Raw genomic sequence first — 17,874 nt, forward strand, 5'->3', positions numbered from 1 at the left:
TCTTTCATGGGATGTGGGCGTCATTGGCAAGGTCAGCATTTGTTGTCCATTCATAATTGTACTTGAGCTGAGTATCTCACTAGGCCATTTTAGAGGGTAGTTAAGAATCAACCACGTTGCTGCAAGTCTGGAGTCACAGGTAGGTAGGTTTCCTTCCCAACAGGGCATCAGTTAACTAGAATGGGTTTGACAACAAACTAAAATTATATTTGTCACGCTTGCCATAAACGAGATTTGATTACAGATTTATTGATGGAATTCAATCTCCACCAGCTGCTGTGATGGGATTTGAACCCATGTCTCCAGAACATTTGGCCAGGCCTCTGGGTTACTAATTCGGCAACATTACGACTACATCACCATTGCGCCTGCAAATGTAGGTGCTATTCTCAACAAAAGCAAAAAAGGTGAAAGAGTATTCTTTAGATGGTTTCAACTGAGGGAGGAACATTGGCCTGGATACAAGGAGAACTCCCTGATTTTCTTTGAATAGCATTGTCAAAGACATTACGCTATGCAAAGCCATTTTCAGATTAAAATGTGCATTCTGGACTCAATAATTTCTCTGGGAAGTGCAACCAGAGCCTTGGTACCACATCTGGCTCTGCTGTACAAGGGATGCAAGAAGAAGATTGGGAAATGGATCATGTTAGGTGATATGATAGTGACGGGAACAGTAAATGTTTCTCCAGCCACAGAATCCCTTTTCAAACTTGGCCCTTCACACTTTCTACCTTTGCTGCCTGATGATTTTATCATGTTCTGTGGATCCTCTTTTGAGGGTGACACGGTGGCACAGTGATTAGCACTGTTGCCTCACAGCGCTAGGGACCTGGGTTTGATTCCCGGTGGCACAGTGATTAGCACTGTTGCCTCACAGCGCCAGGGACCCGGGTTCAATTCCAGCTTTGAGTGACTGACTGTGTGGAGTCTGCACATTCTCCCTGTATATGCTTGGGTTTCCTCCGGGTGCTCCGGTTTCTTCCCACACCCCAAAGATGTGCAAGTTGGGTGGATTGGCCATGCTAAATTGACCCTTAGTTTTTGGGCAGCACAGTGGCACAGTGGTTAACACTGCTGCCTCACAGCACCAGGGACCTGGGTTCAATTCCCAGCTTGGGTGACAGTCTGTGGAGTTTGCACGTTCTCCCTGCGTCTGCGTGGGTTTCCTCCGGGTGCTCTGGTTTCCTCCCACATTCTGAAAGGTGTGCTGGTTAGGGTGCATTGACCCGAACAGGTGCCAGAGTGTGGTGACTAGGGGAATTTCACAGTAACTTCATTGCAGTGTTAATGCAAGCCTTATTTGTGACTAATAAATAAACTTCAACTTTATAAACTTTACAACCTGCAGACCGATTGGGTAAACATTTAATTAAATTGCTGCAAGCTAATTTTTTTGAAAACTACATTAATCTTTCTGAAGACAGAAGTCTAAAGTGGTCAAAGAGAGAGAATTAAAACAACATGAGTTTTCTTACTGGGTCGAATTGGGACACTGTGGGTGCAGTGTACTGCAGGTATGCCGACCCCTCCATGTCCTCGCCACTCCCTCCCTTTGTATCCTCCTGCCAGGATCAAAATGTAGAATAAATTGGGATGGAGATAAGAAATGGCAAAGGAAATAAATCACTTGTTCATAGAATTATAGAATCACTACAGTGCAGAAGGAGGCCATTCGGCCCATCAAGCCTGCACTGACAACAACCCAACCCAGACCCCATCTCTGTAACCCCACGTATTTACTCTGCTAATTTCCCTGACACTAAGGGGTAATTGAGAATGGGCCAATCCACCGAACCTGCACATTTTTAAAGTGTGGGAGGAAACCGGAGCACCGGAAGGAAACCCACGCAGACAGTCACCCGAGGCCGAATTCGAACCCGCGTCCTTGGCGCTGTGAGGCAGCAGTGCTAACCACTGTGCCACCATGCCGTCCCCACTGGTTGTAGTGGTTTATAAGCCTCCTGACTGTAGCAACACTATACGACACAATATAAATCAAGAAATAATGGTAAGAAACATATTGTGATAATTAAGGGGGATTCTCATTGTTATGGTGGCCACAAAGGCCATTGGGGATCATTGATAGATCTCCCCATGGGCTTTGTGGAGGATGAGCTGCCCTACTGAATGAGTGGAGGCTCACCCAATAAGAAGTGGACAGCGGGGGATTTTAACCCCATTGCTCATCTAGGACCTGCGTTGTAAGTCTCGGTGTAGGCTATCTCGCTGCAAGTTGCGGGTGTGACCCTTCTCTTTGGTACAAAACAAAGGGTGTTTGTGATGGGAACTGGCGTTTGGTTTAATTACCACATTGGCGACAAGGAGAAAATTTTTTTCTTTCTATCTCTCCCACCGGCAACCTCTGTAAGTCTTCTCTCTGGTAAGAAAAGGCCAAAAAACCATTATGCCTCTTTTTGGGAAACCCAAACCCTATGATACCAGTGAAAAAGACTGGGCCCAATATACAGAGCGCATGCCTTACTACTTCTGTGCTACTAACATTGAAGGAGGTGAAAAACAAAAGGCAATGTTGTTGACAACATGCGGGGCCCCGACTTTCATGATAAAAAGTGTGGCCAATCCAGATGTCCCTGACTCAAAAACTGTTAATGAGATAGCAGACCTGGGTAAAGGCTATTAAGACCCAAAGTCCTCTGTTATATTCGAGAGATATCACTTCAACATGGCTGCGACAACTCCTGGGAAACCTGTCACTGAGTCCTTGGCTAGGTTGTGGAAATTGGCAGAACATTGTAAATTTGCATTGCCTCTTAATGAAATGTTGTGAGACAGATTGGTATGTGGCATAATTGACCTAACCACCCAACAGAGGCTATTGGCAGAATCCAATTTGAACTTTAAGAAGCCATTGAAAAAATCTCACCAACTGTCCTGTCTGGAGACAATACACATCTCTTTAATCTGTGCTTAACGCTCTCTCCACTCACATTGTCTGTACCTTTAAGACTCGATTACCTGTAAAGACTCGCATTCCAACCATTATTTTGTAAATTGAGTTTGTGTCTTAAAATGCCCTGTTTGTGAACAGAACTCCCACTTGCACTGCTCCTTCGTCAGGTTCCGAAAGCTAGTGGCTTTTGCTACCAAATAAACCTGTTGGACTATAACCTGGTGTTGTGAGACTTCTTACAGAAATTAATGGGGCCAAGGCCAAGATCTGCATTGAGCCTAACACGACACCTAGGTATTTCAGAGCAAGAACAGTCCCCTTACTCCATGCTGAAAGTGGAAACTGAACCTGGGTGCCTTGAAAGTTTGGCATAATAATGCTCGTGCAACTTGCAGAATGGGCTGAGCCTGTAGTCCCTATTCCCAAGCCCGACAAATCAGTTTTTCTGTGTGGGGATTATAGACTAGCAGTCAATCAGGTCTCCAAACCTGATAGGTACCCCATGCCCCAAATCAAAGATTTGTACACGAAACAAGGCGTTCTCTGAGTTGGACATCCCGGCTTGGGTCACTGTCTGTGTGGAGTCCGCACGTTCTCCCCGTGTCTGCATGGATTTCCTCCGGGTGCTCTGGTTTCCTCCCACAGTCCAAAGATGTACTGGTTAGGTGCATTGACTATGCTAAATTCTCCCTCGGTGTACGCAAACAGGTGCTGGAGTGTGGCGTCTAGGGAATTTTCATAGTAACTTCATTGCAGTGTTAATGTAAACCTACTTGTGACACTAATAAATAAACTTTTAAAAAAAAGCAACATCGCCCAATAAAAGCAAGCTGGTTTCTCCTGCAAAATTCAGTGAGTGGAGGATTGTTGCATAAAACTAGCGTCGTCAGTCCCAATCATTCTAAGCAGTGATTTTAGATGAACGACAATATTAACTCTATTGTGATAGGGAATGGTGTTGCCATAATACGGTGCTCCCATCCTCTGCTCTGACTTAGATGGGTTTGTCAATCTAATTCTGAGTTGTACCAAATCGAGGGCACATTTTGCTACTGACGTATCCTGATTAAGAGTTAGATTGAGATGTTTCCACTCACCTCACACAGGACCTTGCATCCCTTTAGAATCATAGAATAGAATTATAGAATCCCTACAGTGCAGGAGACCATTTGGCCCATTGAGTCTGCACCGACCATAATCCTACCCAGACCCTATCCTTGTAATCTCACATAGCCACCCTGCTAGTCTCCCTGACACTAAGGGGCAATTTTCCGCGGCCAATCAACCTAACCCACACATCTTTGGACTGTGGGAGGAAACCGGAGCATCCGGAGGAAACCCACGCAGGGAGGGTGCGCAAACTCCACACAGACAGTCACCCGAGGCCGGAATTGAACCTGGGACCCTGGCGCTGTGACGCAGCAGTGCTAACCACTGTGCCACCGTACCGCTCTTTAGTCGCGACTTACATTTTGACATAAGCTCCAGAGGTAAACTCTTAGGTTCCTGACACACACAGCCGCACACACACGCAAAATTCAATCCTTTACTTTAAATTTAACGCAACTGGAATGGTGCAATATTGTCCTGACTCAGAGTGAGGCCTGATGAATACTTGTACTTCCAAAGCTGACATGCTAATTCATTACCGTGAGTTGTGGAGCAGCCTCACTTGTGGAACAATCCATCAGATCTACTGCTGCCCATGACTTGTGTTGTAAACTGTACGGTTCCTTTGGGACACTCAGCATAGATCCTAGCTGCTGACACAGCAGCAACATGTGAATTAGTTTGCTGTATTTTACTCCGATTAGAGTGATTGCTAACATCCCACGTTGGCTTTGGCCCACTCTGCTGCTGTCTCGATTGTAAACGAATATGTCCTCAAGTCTGCACCCATGGTTTCCACAGAAGGAAAGAGAAGCTTCAACAATAACAGCTTACATTTTTGGAGTGCCTTTAATCTAAAACGTCCCAAGGCACTTCACAGGAAGCAGTAGCAAATAAATGTTTACGCAGCCACGTAAGGAGATAATAGGTCAGATTTATTCATTCGTGAGACATGAGTGTCGCTGTCTGGCCAGCATTTATTGCCCATCCCTAATTGCCCTTGTACTGAGTGTCTCACTCAGGCACTTAAGAGTGGATAGAATCATAGAATCCCTACACTGCAGAAGGAGGCCATTCGGTCCATCGAGTCTGCACCAACCACATCCCACCCAAGCCCTATTCCCATAACCCCACATATTTAATCCCTTTGACACTAAGGGGCAATTTAGCATAGCCAATCCACCTAACCCCCACATCTTTGGAGCGCGGGAGAAAACCGGAGCACCCGTAGGAAACCCACGCAGCACGGGGAGACAGTGACCCAAGGCCTGAATTGAACCTGGGTCCCTGGCGCTGTGAGGCAGCAGTGCTAACCACTGTGCTGCTTGGTTGAGAGTCAATCACATTGCTGTGGGTCTGGAGTCACTTGGAGGCCAGACCAAGTAAGGACGGCAGATTTCCTTCCCTAAAGGGCATTAGTGAATCAGATGGGTTTTTTCCGACAATTGACAATGGCTTCATGGTCATCAGTAGATTCTTAATTCCAGATATTTTTAAAATTGATTTCAAATTCCACCGTCTGCCATGGTGGATTCGAACCCGGGTCCCCAGAGCATTAGCTGAGTTTCAGGATTAATTGTCAAGCGATAATAGCACTAGGCCATCACCACCCTGATGCGCGACAATTAAGCACGTGGAACCAAGGCTTCGATATTGAAGGCTTTTATTGTGTAACAATGGAACTACTAACACGAATACACCAGTTCAGACTGAAGGGGTCCTGCCGGAGCAGAGGGTCTTATACCTCGCCACCGGAGGCGGGACCCCACTGGAATGTGCCATGATAACACTTATAACAGGTAAACACCCTAACCCAACAACATTGTACAACCCCCACAGTAACAACACCCTAGCCCAACAGTAACATAATAACAACCCCCAGTGGTGAACCAACGATGGTTCACCACATTCACCCCTCCTTTAAAAACAAAAGGTGGCGGGGTGCAAGAAAAAACAGGTCATATAAACAGAATTCACAAGTCCAGGCGGTCTGGAGGACCGCACCGACGCTGTGATCTCCTCAACACCGGTTGCGAAACCGGAGCAGGTGCTTGCGGTGGCGTTCTCTCCAAAACCACGTCCGGCTGTCCCCTCAAGGACTCCCGGGCCGGTCGGCCCTGGTGAGGCGATGGTGCAGGGGATCCTGGAACCTTTGGTGGTGGTGGTGATGGTGGCGCCGATCTCCGAGTCTCAGGCAAGCTGTACATGGGAGTAAAAGTGTTATGCACTGGTCCCGGTGCTGACCGCGCCACGTCTGGGGAAGCAATGAGGAGTAGTGGATTCGTGACTGGGGGAATAGGAGCGACAGGAGTTGCTACGTCCCCTGCGGGCGCCAGGTCTCGAATGGAGACAGTGTCCTCTCGCCCGTCAGGATATGCCACATAGGCATACTGAGGGTTGGCGTGGAGGAGTTGGACCGGTTCGACCAAGGGGTCGGACCTGCGAGCCCTCACATGTCGCCGCAGAAGGACGGGTCCTGGGTACGTCAACCAGGCTGGCAATGAGATCCCCGAGGACGACTTCCGAGGGAATGGGAACATCCTCTCGTGGGGAGTAGCATTGGTTGCCGTACACAGGAGGGAGCGGATAGAATGGAGCGCATTTGGAAGGACCTCCTGCCAACGGGAGACTGGAAGGCCCCTTGGTTTCAGTGCCAGTAGGATAGCCTTCCAGACTGTAGCATTCTCCCTTTCCACCTGTCCATTACCCCTAGGGTTGTAGCTCGTGGTTCTACTAGAGGCAATCCCGAATGAGAGCAGGAATTGCCTCAAGTCGTTGCTCATGAACGACGAGCCCCTGTCGCTATGAATGTAGCAGGGGTACCCGAACAGGGTAAAAAGCTCACTGAATGCCTTGATGACGGTGGCAGTCGACGTGTCCGCACAGGGGACAACAAACGGGAACCGGGAGTACTCGTCTATTATGTTGAGGAAATAGACATTCCGGTCCGTTGAGGGAAGGGGGCCCTTAAAATCCACACTCAGCCTCTCAAAAGGGCGAGTGGCCTTGACCAATTGTGCCCGGTCTGGTCGATAAAAGTGCGGTTTGCATTCTGCGCAAATCCGACAGCTTCTCGTCACTGACCTGACATCCTCCACCGAGTAGGGCAGGTTGCGGGCTTTGACGAAATGGTAGAGTCTGGTGACTCCAGGATGACACAGATCATTGTGGAGAGCCTTCAAGCGGTCCTCCTGCATGATGGCGCATGTTCCGCGCGAGAGGGCATCCGAGGGCTCATTGAGCTTCCCTGGACGATACATAATATCGTAATTATAGGTGGAGAGCTCAATTCTCCACCGCAAGATCTTATCGTTCTTGATCTTGCCCCTCTGCGTGTTGCTGAACATAAACGCCACGGATCGTTGATCCGTGATCAGGGTGAACCGCTTCCCTGCCAGGTAATGGCGCCAGTGTCTGACTGCCTCCACAATGGCCTGAGCCTCCTTCTCCACCGCTGAGTGCCGAATTTCGGGGCCTTGAAGGGTGCGGGAAAAGAACGCGACAGGCCTGCCTGCCTGGTTTAGTGTGGCGGCTAGGGCGAAATCAGATGCATCACTCTCCACCTGGAAAGGGATGGATTCATCCACCGCGTGCATCGTGGCTTTCGAGATGTCGCTTTTCAAAGCCTTGAAGGCCAATTGGGCCTCCGGCGTAAGTGGGAAGGTCGTGGACTTAATGAGCAGACGAGCTTTGTCCGCGTAGTTGGGGACCCACTGTGCATAGTACGAAAAGAACCCGAGGCATCTCCTCAGTGCTTTCGTGCTAGCGGGCAAGGGAAGTTCAGTAAGTGGGCGCATACGGTCTGGATCAGGGCCAATGACCCCGTTTTCCACCACGTATCCGAGGATGGCTAACCTGCGCGTACGGAATACGCACTTCTCCCTGTTATAGGTCAGATTCAGGCGAGATGCAGTGCGCAGAAAGTGTTGGAGATTCGTGTCGTGCTCCTGCTGCTCATGGCCGCAGATGGTGACGTTATCCAGGTACGGGAAGGTAGCCCGCAACCCGTTCTGGTCCACCATTCGGTCCATAGCACGCTGGAAGACCGAGACCCCATTGGTGACACCAAATGGAACCCTGAGGAATTGGTATAGACGACCATCCGCCTCAAAAGCCGTATATTGTCGGTCCTCTGGGCGGATGGGGAGTTGATGGTAGGCGGACTTAAGGTCTATGGTAGAGAACACTCGGTACTGCGCAATCTGATTGACCATATCAGAAATGCGCGGGAGAGGATACGCATCCAGCTGCGTATAACGATTAATGGTCTGACTATAGTCGATGACCATCCGAGGTTTGTTCCCGCTTTTGACTACCACAACCTGCGCTCTCCACGGACTAGCACTGGCCTGTATGATCCCTTCCTTGAGGAGCCGCTGAACCTCAGATCTAATAAAGATCCGGTCCTCAGCGCTGTAACGCCTACTTTTAGTAGCGATGGGCTTGCAGCCAGGTATCAGATTCTTAAAGAGGGACGGTGTAGTGATTTTCAGAGTGGATAGATTGCATGCGGGGCGCTTTGGACAATTTGGAGGCTGCGGCTGAGTCCCTACTGCCAGTGAAGGGAGTGGCCCACCGTACTGTAGGATCACACTCTTCATGTGGACCATAAAACTTAGTCCGAGGAGAATTGGCGCACAAAGGTGAGGTAACACAAGGAGCCTGTATTGCTCGTAAATTGTGCCCTGTACCTCAAGAGTTACCATACATCGTCCTTGGATCGGTACAGACCGGGACCGTGATGCCATGGAAATTGTCTGCTTGGCAGGGAGAACCCAGAGTCCACACCTTTTAGCAGTTTCAGGGTGTATGAAACTTTTGGTGCTCCCACTGTCAAACAGACAATTCACAGTTCGACCATTTACCTTTATATCCATCATGGAATTCTCAAGCCTGTGGTGCTTGGTCTGGTCCAGGGAGATCGACGCCACCGTTGGCCCCTGGGCGTCACTGCATGCCGCCGATGTTGATGCTGAGGACCCCTGCTGGTCGCTCCTAGTCGTCGTGGACCATGATGGCCGCCCCCATGAATCGCACATGGGCGAGGGCGCCAAACGCAGCGACTCCTGGTGGTCTTCCTCCTCCTCCGTCAGCCACGATGGCGCCGTCCTGGGTTCGCACGTGGTCGGACCTCGTGGGTACTGCAACGCCGAAGGAGATTGTCTCCGTTCTGGAGGGTTACAAGCTGCACTGCCGTTTTTAGACTTTGACCTGCAGACTTTGCCGTAGTGGCCTTTTTTACCGCACTGGCTGCAGATTGCCGTTCTTGCCGGACACTGTTGCCGTGGATGCTTGGCCCCACCACAAAAATAGCATCGCTGGCCACCTGGAGCTGCCGCCGTCGTCGGATCGATCTGGGAGCGCGGGTTAGCGGGGCGAGGAGGGAGCTGAGCTTGCTCCTGCCACGTTGACTGCACGTGGTCCTCGGGGTACAGCGCCAAGCTCTTCGACGCCGCTTCCAGCATCCCAGCCATCTCCATTGCTTGGGTCAAGTCGAGGTTCCCCTTTTCCAGCAAATTAAGCCTGATGTACGAGGACCCTACCCCTGCTACGAACGCGTCTCGGGCGAGGTCGTACATATATTGTTCGGCTGATACGTCTTTACAATCGCAACCCCTGGCAAGCTGCAGGAGCTCATTGGCGTAGTCCTCCATGGTTTCGCCCGACTGCCGACGTCGTGTAGCGAGGAGGTAACGAGCGTGTATCTCGTTGGGTGGCTTCGTGTATCGTTTCTTCAGGAGCTCGACGGCCCTCGGGTAAGTGGGAGCCGCACGAATGGCGAGATAAATCGTGTTGCTTACCCTTGCGTGGAGGACCTGGAGTTTATCACTGTCTGTAGTGATAGCTACAGAGGCTGCCAGGTAGTCCTCGAAACACTTCCACCAATGGTCGAATGTGTTAGCGGCACCGACCGCACGTGGGTCCAGTGCCAGACGATCTGGTTTTAAGATCTGTTCCATACTCTTTTTTTTGTACAGCTGAGAGTTTTCTGTTACACAATAAAATTGATGCGCGACAATTAAGCACGTGGAACCAAGGCTTCGATATTGAAGGCTTTTATTGTGTAACAATGGAACTACTAACACGAATACACCAGTTCAGACTGAAGGGGTCCTGCCGGAGCAGAGGGTCTTATACCTCGCCACCGGAGGCGGGACCCCACTGGAATGTGCCATGATAACACTTATAACAGGTAAACACCCTAACCCAACAACATTGTACAACCCCCACAGTAACAACACCCTAGCCCAACAGTAACATAATAACAACCCCCAGTGGTGAACCAACGATGGTTCACCACACACCCCGTGCCTTATTCTCTGACGATGTTTCTAAGAGGAAGCAAGTAGATGAGAAATATGAGAGGAGCAAGGATAGTTCCCTGGTGGGGGGTATACCAGCCATAACAGTGTGAGAGCAGGAAGAGAAGGCATTGCAAGTGATACCATGGCTAATATCAAATAGATAAGATATGAATTAGGTGAGGACAGTCTTAGCCAGCTGGATATTGGTGGAGAGGTGTTGGAGGAGGCATATTGATCAAACATGCCAATGGCTATAGACAGATCCAGAAGGATGGAGAGGGATAGTTTACATTTAGTCACTTAGGGTGTCATTTGTGACTTTGATAACAGCCATTTTGACATTGTGGCATAGGAGGAAAACTGCTCAGGAAGGACTCAAACATGGAATTGTGGGAAGGATGGACAGATTTTGGAAGTTTTTTTTATTCATTCATGGGACACGGGCATCGCTGGCTGGCCAGCATTTATTGCCCATCCCTAGTTGCCTTTGAGAAGGTGGTGGTGAGCTGCCTTCTTCAATCGCTGCAGTCCTTGTGCTGTGGGTTGACCCACAATGCCGTTAGGGAGGGAATTCCAGGATTTTGACCCAGCGCCTGCGAAGGAACGGTGATATATTTCCAAATTAGGACGGTGAGTGTCTTGGAGAGGAACTTGCGGGTGGTGGTGTTCCCATGTATCTGCTGCCCTTGTCCTTCAAGATGGAAGTGGTCGTGGGTTTGGAAGGTGCTGTCTAAGGATCTTTGGATATTCAAGTACTTTGGAAAGGGATGCAAGTTAAAGATGTGGCAGTAGCTTGTAAGGATGGAGGAGTCCAGGGTTGTGATTTTTTGAGGAGAGGGATGATGATAGCTAATTTGAAATGGTGGTGTTGTGGGGTGGGGGGAAACAGTGGCTAAGAAGAGAGAAACGTTAAAATGATCAGGTAACGTTGCCTGTTGGAAGGGAAGTTAGGTGGTGAGCAGTTTAGTGGGAATAGGGAGATAACTTGCATTTATAAAGCTTTCTTCATGACCACAGTATGTCCCAAAGTGTTTCACAGCTAATGACGCACTGCTGAAGTGCAGTCACCACCTCAGGGACCATTAGGAATGGGCAACAAATGCTGGCCTTGCCAGCAATGCTCACATCCAAGTTAAAAAAATGTAGCAATCATGGCAGCTAATTTACATACAGCAAGTTCCCAGAACCAGCAATGTAATAATGATTGGATAATCTGTTTTTGAAGACTTGGACATTAGGGAGAACACCTCTTGTCCCACCCTTGACTCCCCCATTCTTCAAGTAATGTCTCGGGATCCTTTAGGTCTGCCTCAGAGGGCAGACAGGGCCATGATTTAACTTCTTATCCAAAAGACCTCCAACAGTGTAGCGCTCCCTCAGACCTGCTGGTGCGTTGAGCAGGAAATCTCTGGAGTGACAGAGGCGGAAAGGAGAATGCTATCAGGGAGCTGTGGCGGACATCTTGGTGTGGTAGATTTTGCATTTTTCCAGATTGCAAGGTTTCACATGTCAAACACAACACTAAGTACAGAGCCAAAACTGCCTGAAATATCCAGGAATAGATTGCGGCTCGTGATATCAATGCTGCCACACTGCCCCTGCGACTTGCAACTGGTCAGAAACCAACTCGGAAATGATTGCAGGCATCACACCATTTGAAATATTATCTGTTGTGTTTCTCCCCTCCTCTCCTGAAGTCACTGTGACACCATATTTGGATGATAAATTTCCAGATGTTTGCCAGTTCTCCCCCAACTGGCCAGTAACACATGTGTGTGCGTGAACGGTGGCAGCGTAGCCTGGTTTTCCTGCCCAGTACATAGCTCGAATTCTAGGTGTTAGGACACAAATGTACAAACAACAAGCTGCCAGTGACTGGTGTTCTAGCTGTGGATAGCTATCCCTCCTGTTATTCAGCTGATAAGCTCAGAGACGGAGACCAGCATACTCCTCCTCAGTTGCAAACCATGTTTGGCCATTTTCCTGTTTGGGCAGTTGGCCAGATGGAGAAATGAGACTGGGATACCTGCGGGCAAGACAACTGTTGTGGCCAAGCCCACTTCTTTCCAGGCAAGGAAACACGCTCCAGGAGAGGGCCAGTTGGAATGCGGAGCAGTGTGGGAATACTGCTTGTTGTTTCTCTGCTGCAGGTCTGTGGTGGTGGAGGGTTATACGATAGATATCTATATTCAGAACAGCTCCCTTGGCACAGAGCAGGAATCATAGAACCATACAGTGCAGAAGGAGGCCATTCAGCCCATCGAGTCTACACCCAACCACAATCCCACCCAGGCCCTATCCCCATAACCCCATGTATTTACCTTACTAGTCCCCCTGACACTAAGGGGCAATTTAGCATTGCCAATCCGCCTAACCCGCACATCTTTGGACTATGGGAGGAAACCCATGCAGACACGGGGAGAACGTGCAAACTTCACACAGACAGTGACCCAAGCCGGGAATCGAACTCGAGTCCCTGGTGCTGTGAGGCAGCTGTGCTAACCACTGTGCCACTGTACCGCATAAAATGTGAACCAGATGTGAACTAGGGATATTTCTGGCCTTCATGCTTTAATTCCAACTATGCATGGCGTGCATTCTCGCTTTTATGTTTCTTTCTGTGGGTACAGACTTGATGACGTTCACTTAAAATCAAAACAGCAGCAGAATTGGTCCCTGCAGTAATTCGCCCTTCATGTTCCAGCAGGATCCTACTTGAGTTTAAGCACCCAAGCCGGGAATCGAACTCGGGTCTCTGGCGCTGTGAGGCAGCAGAACTGTGCCACTGAGCGTCTGTCCCTTCCCTGTCTTGTTACTGGTGCCCATTAGAGATACTAGTAGAGAAGGAAGGACTTCCCAATGGTTGGGGAGGGACGGGGGGAGGGAAAAGTCGGGGGAGCAGGGGGGTGCTGGAGTTGTTGGGCATCTCTGTGGAGAGGTGAGAGTAGGGATCCTCCGGTGAGGTTTGCCTGGGAAAGGAGAGAATGAGAGAGAAAGGCGCGGATGCAAACTGGGGGAGGGAAAGTGTGAGCGGGAAAGGGAAAGTGGGGAAGGTAAAGTGAAAGAGTAACGTACAGCCGTTTGGGGAGGGTGAGAGAAATGCTAACTGGAAGGAGGGAGGGAGAGCTCTCTTGTATAATGTGCTTAATGGGAATCTGGCAGTTTTGATCTTCTCTCTGAGGACTGAGTCTAACTGCCCTGATGCTGGGTTGCAGCGATGGTGTGTGGGAGTCAGTGATTAATTAGGTTTGATTTTTATTTTATTGTTCTTGTAAGTTACTGTGTGTTATAAAGTCATCAAACTGTATGAAAACTTTCGCTTGGAAGTTACTGGTAGTGATGATTTTGTTGAACAGTGGTATTTATTTCATGTTCCTTCAGACATCGATGCTAAATAAATATCACAGAAATAGTTTTTATTTCAACATTACTTATCCTTAAATCTTACTGCTCTTTCTCTGTTTTATAAATGATTAATCCTGCGATATTAAAAAAAACGAACATTTTATTCGGGGCTTGTAGATATTCACATTCTTTTTTATTATCATTCTTTCAGGGGATGTGGGTGTCACTGGCAGGTCCAGCATTTATTGCCCATCCCTAATTGCCCTTGAACTGGGCAGGATTTTACGGCCTTGCTTGACCCGAGACCGTAAAATCCCGCCCAGGGTCAACGGACCTTCCCATTATCTGCTCCTCGCCCGCTCCGATTCCCGTGGCGGGTTTGGGCGATAGAATTCCGGTGAATGGCTTGCAAGGCCATTTCAGAGGGCAGTTAAGAGTCAACCACATTCATGTGGGTTAGAGTCACCTGTAGGCCAGACCAGGTAAGGACGGCTGATTTCCTACCCTGAAGGACATTGGTGAACCAGATGGATTTTTTTTTTAACACAATCCACAATGGCTTCATGGCCATCATTAGACTTTTAATTCCAGATTTTTATTTGAATTCAAATTTCAACATCTGCCGCCGTGGTGGTATTCGAATTCGGCTCCCCAGAGCGTTACCCTGGCTTTATGGATTGGTAGTCCAGTGACAATACCACTACGCCACTGCCTGCCCAATTCAACTAAGGTAAATGGCATGATGTGCAAACAGTGGGTAAATGCCATGTGATCAAATGTCACATGGCGAAACATCACGTGAGAGGGATGACAAGATCAAATCTTAAGGAATATGTCAAATGAAAGTTGGCAAGGGATCAATACTTAGAGGCTGAACCTTAATGACTTATTACAATATTTGTATGTCTGAAAACATAAAATGAAAGTTGGCAACGTTGACTGGCAAGGGATCAAGGAGGGGCAAATCAGACCAAGCTGGGGCTGAACTCTGAAAGAGGAGGTCATGGTGGGGCTCCTTCTGATGGGGATATGTCGCCACTCCTCAGGGCCTAACATTAGCTCAATATGATCGTCCTGGTGGGGTGGGGTGACCCTAAATGGGCAGGAAGCAGGAAAGTCCGCTGGGACTCCGGTCCCCTAATTTCACTGCTATTTGCGTTCCGCGGGCAGGGAATGATGACCACACGCATATCTTGACAAGGGTGGGCACGGGGGGAGGGAAATCTTGGTCGGACAAATGAGGCAATGGAGGTAGGCGGAGGCTTGGGGAGAGAATTCCCTCCTCCTCTCCCCCCCCCCCCCCCCCCCCCCACCACACCCCTCTGAAAATTAACAACAATATGTGTAAATAATTGATAAGTAATTCAAAATGCAAAGTAGCAATCCAAAAAGCTATTTGATAAATGCATGCAATTAAATGGATATTATTTGATGCATAATGATTGCAGCAGAAACAAGCACATATGCAAATGTGAAAGGAACTTTTAAGTAATGAGCTTCAAGCAGCTCCTTGCCTTCTTTACGCGCTTGGCGTGACACTGATATTGGAGGCTGACACAGGGCTTCTCCCAGTTTTTGTGCCAAACCCTCCTCCTCTATCTGTTCTCATAAGAACTCTGGCACCTTGGATTATACAGTGTTCTGTTGCAAACTGTTTCCATAGTGACGATGCAGTCTGGACTTTTCCTGGGATATGTCTGTCGACAGCTATCTATGGATGGAGGGTGGGGATGCTTAAAAACACTCAATTTGAGGATTAAAAACACAGAAGAAGGGGGAGTCCGACTAATCTCATAGCTTATTCAACGAGCCAGCACTGTCACAATGGGCCGAATGGATCCCGTCTGTGCTGTAAGAGTCTATCTTTTGTTCCCCGAAGGCATTGACTCATATTCGGGTATGGTTCCAAGTCAGTGGCTCTCTCTTCAATGCCTCCAAATCAGGAGTGAGCCCAGACTATGAGTGCTGAGAGGGTGGCAAGGTGGCACAGTGGTTGGCACTGCTGCCTCACAGCGCCAGGGACCAGGGTTCAATTCTGGCTTCGGGTGACTGTGTGGAGTTTGCACGTTCTCCCTGTGTCAGCGTGGGTTTCCTCCGGGTGCTCCGGTTTCCTCCCACACTCCAAAGATGTGCAGGTTAGATGGATTGGCCATGATGAATTGCCCCTTAGTGTCAGGGGGATTAACAGGGTAAACATGAGGGGGAGGTTACGGGGATAGGGCCTGGGTGGGATTGTTGTTGGTGCGGGCTCGATGGGCCGAATTGCACTGTCGGGATTCTATGAACACTTGACTGCATACCTACCACAACTAGCCCAGCCAAGCCTGCTCCTGTCCTCCCAATGCTCAGGTAGGCTCACCTCCCAGCTGCGGATGCACAGTCCGGGCGGAGGGGTGGGATGGGGGTCACTAGAATGTGATCGGGTGTGAAAGCTACCTTGGAAAGAATTGCTGTCTCAAGGCTGGACTGAGTTCTGAGCTAGACAATGTAATGAAACACTCTGGGTTTTAATTGCTTATTAACAGCTACAAGTGAAAAGGAACCTGGAAGTCAGTTCCTCAGTGACCTTGAATCTACTGTTGGATAACATTATCCTTACTGCAGCCCCTCACAAGATCATTTACAGCTCACATCAGAACAGCCCGAACTTAATGCCGTCGCCTGGGTTCTGTCCAGAGGTCTGAGTGCCTCAGCCTGTGTCCCTGGGAGGTATTTCATTCCCAGCCTGACCCGTGTGCTAAGTAGGCAGAAATTCCCACTCTGCCACTAATGCCAAGAGGTAGATTTTCCCTCTCCATTGCCGAGCGGATTTCCCATTCCCTGTGGACTCCACCTGATTGTCACACCATTAAAATGCTGTCTGGGGGGGTGGTGGGTATGCCAGCTTCTAAAATCTCTTCCATCGTGCTGCAGCTCACTCTGATACCGGGAGATGTTCTTTTTTAAATGGTGCAGTATTGTGGGAGTAAATAATGTTGTGTCATTCATACGTAAATATTTTATAAGGAACTCTCTCCTGAAAATGCTGATTACTGCTGGGTTACAGTTCAATGAGCATCCGCTCCCTCTCCATTACCCGACCCAAGTACAAGTTCCTCATGTGAGCAGAATATTTCATCTGTGAACAATATCTCACAGCCAAACTAAAACCTTCTGGCCACTTTCCATTTCCACACAAACACAGGCCACAAACATATACACCACACATAGATGCATACACATATACCACACACACACCATACACACACACATACACAGACATGCACCCATATATCACACATACATATGCATGCACATATAAACTACACATTTACCTACATACACCCATATACCACACACACACACACAGGCATACACCCATATACCACAAATACAGACATGCACTCATATACCACACACACACATGTTCAGACGCGTACACACATTTCTCAATATACACATATACCACACATAGACACACACATACTACACATGCACATAGACATGTACAGAGATGTACACATTTACCACACATAAACATACACATGTGTGTACACATATACCACATGTACACATATCCAGATACATGCATATATTCCACACAAGCACATATACATGTGTACAGACAAGGACACATATACCACACAAAAACATACACAGGCATGTACACATATACCTCACATACATACATGGACACATGCACATATATCTCACATACAGATACATGTACACAAATACCGCACATACATGTACACATATACCACATATAGAGATTTGTATACATATACACAAAGGTATGTACATATATGCCATACACATATACACAAAGGTATGTACACACATGCCATACACATACACACAAGACATATATATATATGCTCTAGATATACAGACACCTACACATATATCACATAAAAACATATACAAGTGCAGACACATATACCACACATTCATATGCATAGACACATGCATCTATAACACACATACACAGATACAATATATATCACACATACACCAATGCTAACACATATACCAAACATACATGTACACCTACATATGCATGTAGATATATGTCACATACACAGACATGTACACCTATACCACACATACACTTAAAGGTGACATTGCTAACTTGGGTACAGAATTGGTTCAGGATTAGGAGGCAAAGAGTAGTGATGAATGGAATTATTTTCTGACCTGAGGGGAACATTCTGTGGGGTC

The 17,874-nt window shown here is 48.3% G+C and overlaps 1 protein-coding gene across 2 annotated transcripts in view; it reads left to right on the plus strand.

Moving 5' to 3' along the window:
- The window catches only part of LOC144506628 (immunoglobulin superfamily member 5-like), a 79,933-nt gene that overhangs the window by 46,669 nt on the left and 15,390 nt on the right, over positions 1-17,874 (plus strand). The gene's annotated exons all lie outside the window — the stretch shown is intronic.

Source organism: Mustelus asterias, chromosome 17, assembly GCF_964213995.1.
Source record: "Mustelus asterias chromosome 17, sMusAst1.hap1.1, whole genome shotgun sequence".
In the NCBI taxonomy this organism is placed as follows: Eukaryota; Metazoa; Chordata; class Chondrichthyes; order Carcharhiniformes; family Triakidae; genus Mustelus; species Mustelus asterias.